Below are 10323 nucleotides of genomic sequence, written 5' to 3' on the forward strand. Positions count from 1 at the left end.
CAGCCTGGCTCGCACCTGCAGGGCTGCACCTGCAGGGTCCTGAGGGTGGTGGGAGCGGAGATCGGACAGCCTTCCCACCGAGCTTGCTTGTTCATTCGGGAAGTCTCAGGCCTGCCTGCCCACGGGGAGAAGTCCCTTGTTTGGTTCTTACCACTATGGTATGAAATCTGGGACTTAGGAAGTATACGGATTAACATCCTTCGGAACCAGCGCCCGGTTCTCTGAATAAATTTATTCTGTACTCTCGGGGCAGCACAGTTTCCTCGTTGGCGTTACTTTTTGGTGTTCAGCACACCCGATTCATAATTCTCTATCCTTCATTTCCTGTAGACTTATTAGGGCTTCAAAACCAGAAGTGACACAGAAATGGGAATACTGCAGGGGACAAACAAGGGACAACCATCGAAAGCATCTCTAGGTGTCTGGAAACCCAGCAACCTGGAAAGGTCTGGAACCCAGCAGGGAGGAGGGGGTGTCTCCACGCAGGGAATCCTCAGGTGCAGCTGATTTCGCCTCTCTGTAAAAAGACTCAGTTGTCTGGCCACGTACTAACAGCATCCTCCCGAGTCACTCAGCCAAATTAATTGTAACATTGCCTTCTTGCTTAGGTCGTTTGTAACCTAACATTGTTACAGGATAAATGTTTACAGAGTGTGGTTCCCTTTTTTTTTTTTTATCTGGTTCTTACCGCATACTACACACAATATTTTAAATTTGCCATCTTCACTGGGAGACGCCTGTTCATTTCTCATTTTGGTAATACGTTGCTAACATAGCCAACTTATTCATTCAAATGTTTTGTTATCGCCCCATGTGTTACTTAATGTGAAATTGTGTTTTGGAAAAAATAAATCACTACGGATAGTAAGGGCAGCTTGGTGTGCTGACAATATGTCAGGCCCCGTTTGGGAGCACTGGATGCGCATTAATTCACTTGATGGTCCCCAGCCTTGACCCCTGTGCCCCTGTCCAACCTGGCCTCCAGTCCCGGAAACGGGGCTCAGTATACAACATATAAAAAGCGTTGTAATTCAGACCTTTGCCCTGAGTTTAACCTCTCCCACTTCCCCATGTGTACCTGATGCTGTTAGCCATTAGGTCCCTTTTTGGTCACCGTCACTTAACCATCTTCACATCCCCCTGACACCTTACACCCCACAGTGGGCCTCATGGTGTTGACTGAGTATATTCCGGGCCAAACTATCAGATGGAACGCTTAAGAGACTCACTGTTTTAGAAACAACACTGATATCCTTGAAAGACACTAGTATTCTTTTTAAGACTGTGCCCACCCCCACTCATGTGGTCAAGAGGAGCTATGCGAATTTTCAGTTTGTACTGTGCAAATAATAGGGATTTTTTTTCACATTGCACAATCTACCTGCTCCTTATCAGATTCCCACACGGCCTGCCTAGGTTTCTGCCCCACTTTTGGCCCCTCTCCCCTTAGGCTCACCGCATCCCTGCTACGTGGCCTTTCTGCGCTTTCTAAATGCGACACGCTCTTTTGCTTCAAGTCTTTGCCTGGAATGTTCTTTCCTTCACCGTTTACCTGACAAATCCTATTCATACTTAAGGTCTTGCTTGTCCCTGTATGCTACCTCCTCAGAGAGGTGTTCTCTGACTTCCCCCGCCTGACTTCTATCTCGCAGACTGTTGTACTTTTTCCTTACAATGCTTACTGTGCAACGCAGTTTGTAGTTACAGATTTATTTGTTTAACGTCATACTCCATCGTGAACATTTCCATGGGAACGGGGGCCATGTGTTTTGTTCGCCGGCATGTGGCCAGCACACAGCCTGGCCTGGAAAAGGCCCTCACTGAACAAATGAGTGACTGAGCCACTTTCTGTGAGTGGGGGTGGGGTTTCTTCTTGCTGAGTTCCTGCCGTCGATAAAGTGTTATGGCATCATCACCGACCGAGAACCGGGGGCCAAATTCTGCACTCCTTTAGGTAGCAAAAGGCCGGTTTAGAAAGGAAAGCTCAGTCCAATTCAAAACAGAGTCATGAACAAAGTGGGGTGTGGAGCCATGTCCTGAATGATGGAGCGCAGTGTTTCAGGAGAGAGCATTTTTAAAAAGGCACAAACACAGGCATTAGAATCCTGATGATGGCAGACGTTTGCAGAACTTGCACGTGCTAGGTGTCCACACAGAGTCTTATCTGAGGTGCGCTGCTCTTTAAGAAAGGCAGCTCAGGTCATGATCTTGTGGTTCGTGAGTTTGAGCCCTGCGTCCGGCTCTGTGCTGACAGCTCAGAGCCCGGAGCCTCAGATTCTGTCTGTCTGTCTCTCTTGGCTCTCTCCCTCTGCCCCTCCCACACTCGCTCTCTCTCTCTCAAAAATAAATGAACGTGGGGCGCCTGGGTGGCTCAGTCAGTTGAGCGTCCAACTTCGGTTCAGGTCACGATCTCGCGGTCCGTGAGTTTGAGCCCTGAGTCGGGCTCTGGGCTGACGGCTCGGAGCCTGGAGCCTGTTTTGGATTCTGTGTCTCCCTCTCTCTCTGCCCCTCCCCTGTTCATGCTCTGTCTCTCTCTGTCTCAAAAATAAATAAATGTTAAAAAAAATTTTTTTTAAATTTTTTTAATGTTCATTTATTTTTTTTTAATTTTTTTAACGTTTTATTTATTTTTGAGACAGAGAGAGACAGAGCATGAACAGGGGAGGGGCAGAGAGAGAGGGAGACACAGAATCCAAAACAGGCTCCAGGCTCTGAGCGGTCAGCCCAGAGCCCGACTCGGGGCTAGAATTCACGGACCGCGAGATCACAACCTGAGCCGAAGTCGCGAGATCACAACCTGAGCCGAAGTCGGACGCTTAACCGACCGAGCCACCCAGGTGCCCCCCCCCCCAAAAAAAAATTTTTTTTTAAAGAAAAGAAAGGCAGCATAGCTCAGGGATGAGCCATATAGGCTTTGGGGGTCAAGTCAGCTGAGTCCCCTTGGGCTAATTATTGAACATCTGTACCTTTGGATGAACCTGTGTGGAATGGGGATCCTACAGAACATGCAAACAACCCAGACCTCACCTGGGGTCTCCAGGCAGGTGCGTGAAGGCGGGGGGGGGGGGGGGGGGGGGGGGGGAGGAGAATAGGGTTAATTGCTGCCCAAAATTGGGGGATTGTAGGAATCCTTTTGTCTGGTGGTCATTCTGCCGGCAGGATGTAGGAGTCACCTCTGTAAAGAGCCTGTCACAAAGGGGTCATCAGGTCAGCTCAAATCATCTTGCTGGATAGGTGTGCTTACGGCACAACTTAGGTCATGCCTAGAAAGAGCCATCCGCGCACTTTGTCAGACCAAAATTCGGTTCAGAGTAGCTTAGCATCCATAGCGTGTTCTAATGTGATATAATACCATGCCCTATTGTACTATTTTCCAAACATACATGGTGTTAGAAAGAAGGCCACAGGCCCAAAAATGGTGTCCCCAAACCAGGGCTTAATACCTAATGGAATTGCGGTTTCAAGCTCCCCAGGAAATAGTCTTCACCGGTCATTCAGGAATTTTCTATTAGCAACAGTGAGTCAGCCACGGAAGCCTCTCCATCCCCCGGGGGAAGATGAGGTCATCTGCATAAGACCCCCCCCTCCCCCTCCTGGGAACAATCCTCTTGCTAACAACTTTCTTGCCCCATCCTCCTTCCTATAAAACCTTTCATTTCCTCCAGCTAGTCAACCCTCGGAACTCCCCTCCACGTGCAAGAAGGGGCGGTGCCCATTTCACCCATCCCAGTACATCTTCATTCGGTTGACTTTTTAAGTTTATTTTGAGAGAGAGGGAGGGAGTGCTTACACGCAAGTGGGGGGAGGAGCAGAGAGAGAGAAAGAGAGAGAGAGGATCCCAAGCAGGCTCCGCTGTCAGCACAGAGCCCGACTTGGGGCTCAGTCCCATGAACCTTGAGATTGTGACCTGAGCTGAAATCCACAGTCGGACACTTAACCGACTGAGCCACCCAGGCACCCCCAATTTTGTTTCTTAACAGTAGACACACGCAAAATAAATACACACGGAAAAGCAGTGTTGAATTTATTCCTAAGAACGTTTTCAATGATTTATCAATCTGTGGATATTAAAAGTGTCGAACTATAATGTGGTTATTCTCAAAATATTTTGAGAAGGAGGTCTTCAAACTTGAAAATATTGGTGGAAAATAGATTTGTGTGCTCTGACACGGTAGGTCCTTAGCCAGGCTACTGAGCACTTAAAAGGTAGCTTAGTCTAAATTGAGATGTGTGGTAAGTTTAAAATGTGCAATGAATTTCAAAGTTCTAGTACAGAAGAATAGAAAATATTCCAATAATTTATATTTATTACATGTTGACTCATATTTCAGATACATTGGGTTATATAAATATATTATTACAAATAAAGTCACTTGTTCCTTTTTACTTAATATGGTTACTAGAAGTTTAAAATTACTTATGTAGATGACATTACATTTCTATTGGACAGCCAGGTCTAGATAAATAGAGTTGCTCTTAATTTTCTCACTTCTAAGACATTAGAGACTCATCAGAGTGTATACAAAGGTAATGTGCACTATAAAATATTATTCTCTCTAGGAAGCTACTCTGTGTCACCTGTGAGCTCCTAGGCATGGCACTTTTAGAACTTATGTCCAAGGTATACACTCCATAAATACTTCTTAAAAGAATGAAAGAGTCAAATAATTTGCTCAAGGCCATATAACCCAAGGAAAAGCAGCAGAGATTAAAGGCTGTTTCATTTTCATGCTTAAGTTTAAAACATTGTGACGTGTTGGATATATTGCAAAGATGAGAATCATTTCATGCTGTCATTTTTAAAAATATATGTTTTCCATATTTATGTAATCTCGTTTACATAAATGGGCATGGGGAGAACGTGACTTTCTAAGTCACCTACAGTTCTGTTTATTTATTTATTGCACTTTTTCAAGGCTTTCTAACAATATTAACTATGGACTCAGCTGTCCAGAGTCACCCACATGATTGCTGTCTGGGAAACCCCAGACCTGCATCAGCTTTGTGGGTCCTAGAAATGTTTTATCTTTGCCTCCTTTGTCAGGACATACAGAAAGAACCAGCTCCCCTCTGCCTTGTATTTGCCCGCACGACTTCTGGTGACTAATTTTCTGCATTCGTGAGGCTTTTCCTTGGGATTGTGATTCCTTTTGTGATAACTTCAAGGAGGATGCGGAGGCTGATTAAAGACACAGCAACAGGTGGCAGCAGCGTATAACGTGAGCGCTGTTTTGGTGGTGCCTTGACAACGTGCAAGCCGAAGACCCTCAGAGCAGACCTTCCAGAAACCAAGAGGTGGGGCCTCCGCTAGCAGGGAGGCTCACATGTGAAGTTGCACAACAGCTGGACGGGGAAGCTCGGAGTCCGGAGGCCAAGAGGGCAGCGGTGGCCTAGGGGCTTTTGTAGCCTGAGGGCTCGTCTTTAGCTAGGCAGGCAAAGCAGGCAGGCAAAACAGCGTTATTTTAAAGCGATGAGATGTGTGAAATTTTGAGTTTGGCGCAGCCAAGCTTTTCAGCGACTGATCCCAGCCTGCTGTGAAGAAGTAAATGGTCTGAGGGGCGCCAGGTGACTCACTAGGTTAAGTGTCCGACTCTTGATCTCAGCTCAGGTCATAATCTCATGGTTCGTGAGATCGAGCCAGGAGATGAGCGCTGTACTGACAGTATGGAGACTGCTTGGGATTTTCTCTCTCCCTCTCTCTCTGCCCCTCCCCTGCTTCTTCTCTCTCTCACAAAATAAATAAATGAACATTAAAAAAAAAAAGAGAAGTAAATAGTATGAGGCCCGTATATAGGGACCACATTTAACCCATATGTACAACACCTTTATCATCCTTTTAATTCATTGATTTTTTTAAAATTAGAGCTGCTGAGGGGCGCCTGGGTGGCTCAGTCGGTTGGGCGTCCGACTTCGGCTCAGGTCACGATCTCGTGGTCCGTGAGTTCGAGCCCCGCATCGGGCTCTGGGCTGATGGCTCAGAGCCTGGAGCCTGCTTCCGATTCTGTGTCTCCCTCTCTCTCTGCCCCTCGCTCGTTCATGCTCTGTCTCTCTCTGTCTCAAAAATAAATAAATGTTAAAAAAAAATTAAAAAAAAATAAAAAAATAAATTAGAGCTGCTGAGATTTTAATTCATATTAAATGATTAAAGTTTACTTATTAAGCTTTTAAATATTTCTGAAATGTAGAAAATTTGACTTTGGTAGACAACACAGTTTTAAAGCTGCCATGAACATTCAGCTTCTCCAGGAGAGAGCTCTACAAACTTTTCTGCAGTCATCTTGGTCAAGTCTTCATATGTAAAATATGCTGATTAAAGCAAGTGAGTTCAGATTCTTTCTAGTTCCCGTCAAAACCCTAATGAAAAGGTTTTATATATTGAAAACACAAAACAAAGTCTTAAGACAGAAATATAAAGCGATTAAAAAAAAAAAACAACAGGTGGAAATGTAGTGCTTGGAATGCTTGTAAGTAACTAAAAGTTGGACCAAAGAACCGCGATGGGGTCGAAATGTTCCAGTGCTTAATGTTCTGGGTTCTGTTCATTCCTTTTACTGAAATATTTCAAAAATTCAGGAAAGTATACATTTCATCTGTGTACTCAGTGGTACCAGAAAATGCCACCCCAAAATGTGTCTCCTTGCTATGTGGATTCTTTTGAGCTGAAGGCCATTGAGAACCATCACATGCCGGAAAAACTCTAAAAACGGCACAAGTTTTCCTTTCCCAAACAGAAATTTATATTTACAAAGTAAATTTCCATTTGTAGACATGTCTCCCTCTGAAGTATCAGGAAGAGAAGGATTCTTGATTCTTACCAATGCAGAGGGCATGGTCTTAAATCTGCCAAAACACATCTTACTAAGAAACCCTTACCATATTTTTCCTGGTCATTTTCCTATGACTTTCCTCTCTCACCCAGAATCCCCAAACCTCTTTTCCTTTGTTGGTGTTTAAACCCGAGTTCTAACTACCTCTTCGGGTTACTCATTACTGAGGGTTCTCATATGTACGTGTGTGATGCACATTTTAGTAAACTGTTTTTCTCTTATTACTATATCTTGGTCCAGTCTAGTTTACAGGACCCCAGCTGGAGAACCTTCCTTGCAGTATATGACTATGTACTATAAAATAATTTTCTCAGTGTGTCTGAGTGTGTCTGGCTCAGTCAGTTAAGCATTCCGCTCTTGGTTTTGGCCTAGGTCATGATCTCATGGTTCGTGAGTTTGAGCCCCATGTTGGGCTCTGGGCTGACGGTGCAGAGCCTGCTTGGGAATCTCTCTCTCTCTCTCTCTCTCTCTCTCTTTCTCCCTGTCTCTCTCTGCCCCTCTCCTGCTTGTGCTCTCACTCTCTCAAAATAAAGGTAAATTCTTTTTAAATAATTTTCCCTCTACCCTTCTGAGTTCATGACTATGAGATTAACAAGAGAAGAAGAAACAGCAGTTCAACATGTACACCTTACACATACATGGGAAAAATTAGTAACTCCTTGAATTGGCTAAGTACGGGCTTAAATACCTTCTTCAGCTAAAGACCAAAGAAAATAAAGGTACAAGGAGGCTGGTTCTGGGAGGCTAGCAGGAAAAGCACAGGAAAGAAGGGTGAGGTTTGTCCTGCAGATTTAAGTCTGCGCCTTCTCCGCAGGTCAAGCCCCGCATCTTCTGTCTGCCTTCCCTTTTCCCAGTCTTAGCAAGAATCCCGCTACTTCTGCTTAGTGAGAATGTCCCCACCCTTGATATCTGAACAAATTTCTTACCCTCTACCTTTGATGTATAAGCCCTTAGCCTGTCTTCAACCAGAATCCCCCTGCCCTTGATGACTCCATGAACCCCCTCATTCTGCTGGTTGGCTGTAAATCCTTAGCTGCCTTGGTGGGATTCAGACTCGAGCCTGCTGTGTCTCCCTGTTGCAATGCTCTTATTGCAACCGTCCTGAATAAAGTCTCCCTTACCTGTTCTCACCTGTTGACATTTCAACAAGTGTCGGAATAAGGTTTTCTTTAGCAGTACCACATAATCAATCCTAACATTCTTTTATACTTAATTTTTAAAAATACATAAAATGTTACATATGCAATTGGTACACATGAAAAGATGTTCAGTCTCATTCAAAATAGAGCAATTAAATTAAAACTATACTGAAATACTATTAATCTAACAGACTGGCAAAAATCTGCGGGTTTGACAATGTACTCCCCTGCTGAAGCTGTGCAGAGAAAGGAACTCACATATATTGCTGGCTGGATTGTAAAACACTAGCACTCCTATGGAAGGGGAGGGGTGTTTGGCCATGTCTAGCAAAATTACATATGAATTTACCATTTGACCTTAAGTCCAACTTCTGGGAATATATCTTAAAATAAGGTGTATGTTTGTGATTATTCATTATAGTACTATTTGTAAAAGCAAAACATTGGAAACCACCAAGATGTTCATCAAGAGGGAAGTATTTGAATAATTATGATACTAGTTGAATATATTATGGTACATCTATACAACAGACTACTGTGCAGAAGTGGGGAATCTCTCTCTACATATACACCAGTATTGAGTGATCTCCAGAATGTATTATTAAGTGAAAAAAGGGAGAAGAATGTATGCTGCCATCTATCTAAGAAAAGGGGAGATACGGATAAATACATGATTAACTACAACTTGAAAAAAAATGAACCATAAAAAATGTTTAAATCATTACCTATGGGTTAGGGAGGGAGTAGAATGGAGACAGGATATTATTAAGTGAAAAAGGGGAGAAGAATGTATGCTGCCATCTATCTAAGAAAAGGGGAGATATGGATAAGTATATGATTAACTACAACTTGAAAAAAAAATGAACCATGAAATGAACCATGAAAAAAATGAACTTGAAAAAAAATGAACCCCCCCAAAACACAAGACCATATTACCTGGCTCTCTTCATGAGACAGGTTATAAAAACAATACAACTCGAGAAGAATCAGCACCACAAACATTCAGATTTATGATACTTGAAAACTACCACTCAATGAACTGGGACACTTTGAATAAATGCTTATTACAGGTATGGGTAAGAAATGTAGAAAACCAGCCCAGGGAGCAAAGACTACTAGGGCCAGGTTAAAAAGGACTCAGGAACCAAGGTGAGTAAGATAAAACCTGAGCCCTGAGGTGGAGTAGAATTTTGCCATCCCAAAATGTGTTTGACCTAAGAATTTTTTTGAGCTGGTTATTTTTAAGAAACAGCAGACACAGGATAAACTCTGAAAACCAAGTAGAAGTTGCCCTTTGTAAGAGATGTTTCTGTGTACAAGGGAAATCCCCATTTGTAAGGGTGTCTTCTTGGCATTACCAGGAAGAGGGGGATGATCACATCTCTAGAAATTCTTATCAATGGAGAAGGCAAGGACTTATATCTGCATAGAAGCTTTTAGCCTTGTCAACTGTGCTTTTCTTGTAACTTCCCTTAACTGACTCCCCACCCCAACGTCTGGTCTTCAGCTGAAGGTGTTGTTTAAGGTGATGACTTCCCCCATTTCACAGAGTTTTTGTTTTCCCGTCTCTCCCATGGTATACAGGAGGTATACATGTTATTAAACTTGTGTCTGTTTTTCTCTCGTTCATCTTTGTGCCACAGGGGCGTCTCAGCCAAGAACCTAGAAGGATGGAGGAAAAAGTTATCTCCCCCGCCCGCCAATAATGACAAGAACTGAATGGAGTACAAGTCATGAAAAAGGTTTAATCCCCGGATTCATAATGATAGCTGTTCACTTTCAGGGTTTTTATCCACCAGGAATTGAATAGCTTAGGTCACGTTCTAATTTCATTTTCCTCTGGAATAACCATTTGTTTAGCCTTACTTATTGACCAGTTAATCCTTTTCTCCCTAATGTGTAATACCAACATCACATCGAATTCATATATACATAATATGAGTACGTCTTTTTTTCTGGGCTCATCTTGTTCTTGTATTTGTCCACCCATGTGCTAATACCATACCCTTTCAATTACTACAGCTTCATCATATAACTTGGTGTCTGGAGAACAAGTCCCTTCAGTCCTATTTTTTCGCAAAATTGTCTCAGATTCTGTCTTTTTCCTACATGAATGTGAAAAGTGTTAGAATGGCAACCTCAGCAGAAATATATATCCTATTTTTAAAAATTACCACCAACTCCACACTGGAAATATGAAGAAGTGGGTAACTGAGTAAATTTAACAGTAAACCACCAGGTTCTACAAGATTAAGGTTAAAAAGCAGTATTTATTATACCTGAATGTTATTACATACTTTTTGGGAAGAGTATTTAAGGCTTTTGAGTGCTTCAAACGTGAAATGTTCCCTAGACGG

This window comes from Panthera tigris, chromosome D1 (genome assembly GCF_018350195.1).
Source record: "Panthera tigris isolate Pti1 chromosome D1, P.tigris_Pti1_mat1.1, whole genome shotgun sequence".
In the NCBI taxonomy this organism is placed as follows: domain Eukaryota; kingdom Metazoa; phylum Chordata; class Mammalia; order Carnivora; family Felidae; genus Panthera; species Panthera tigris.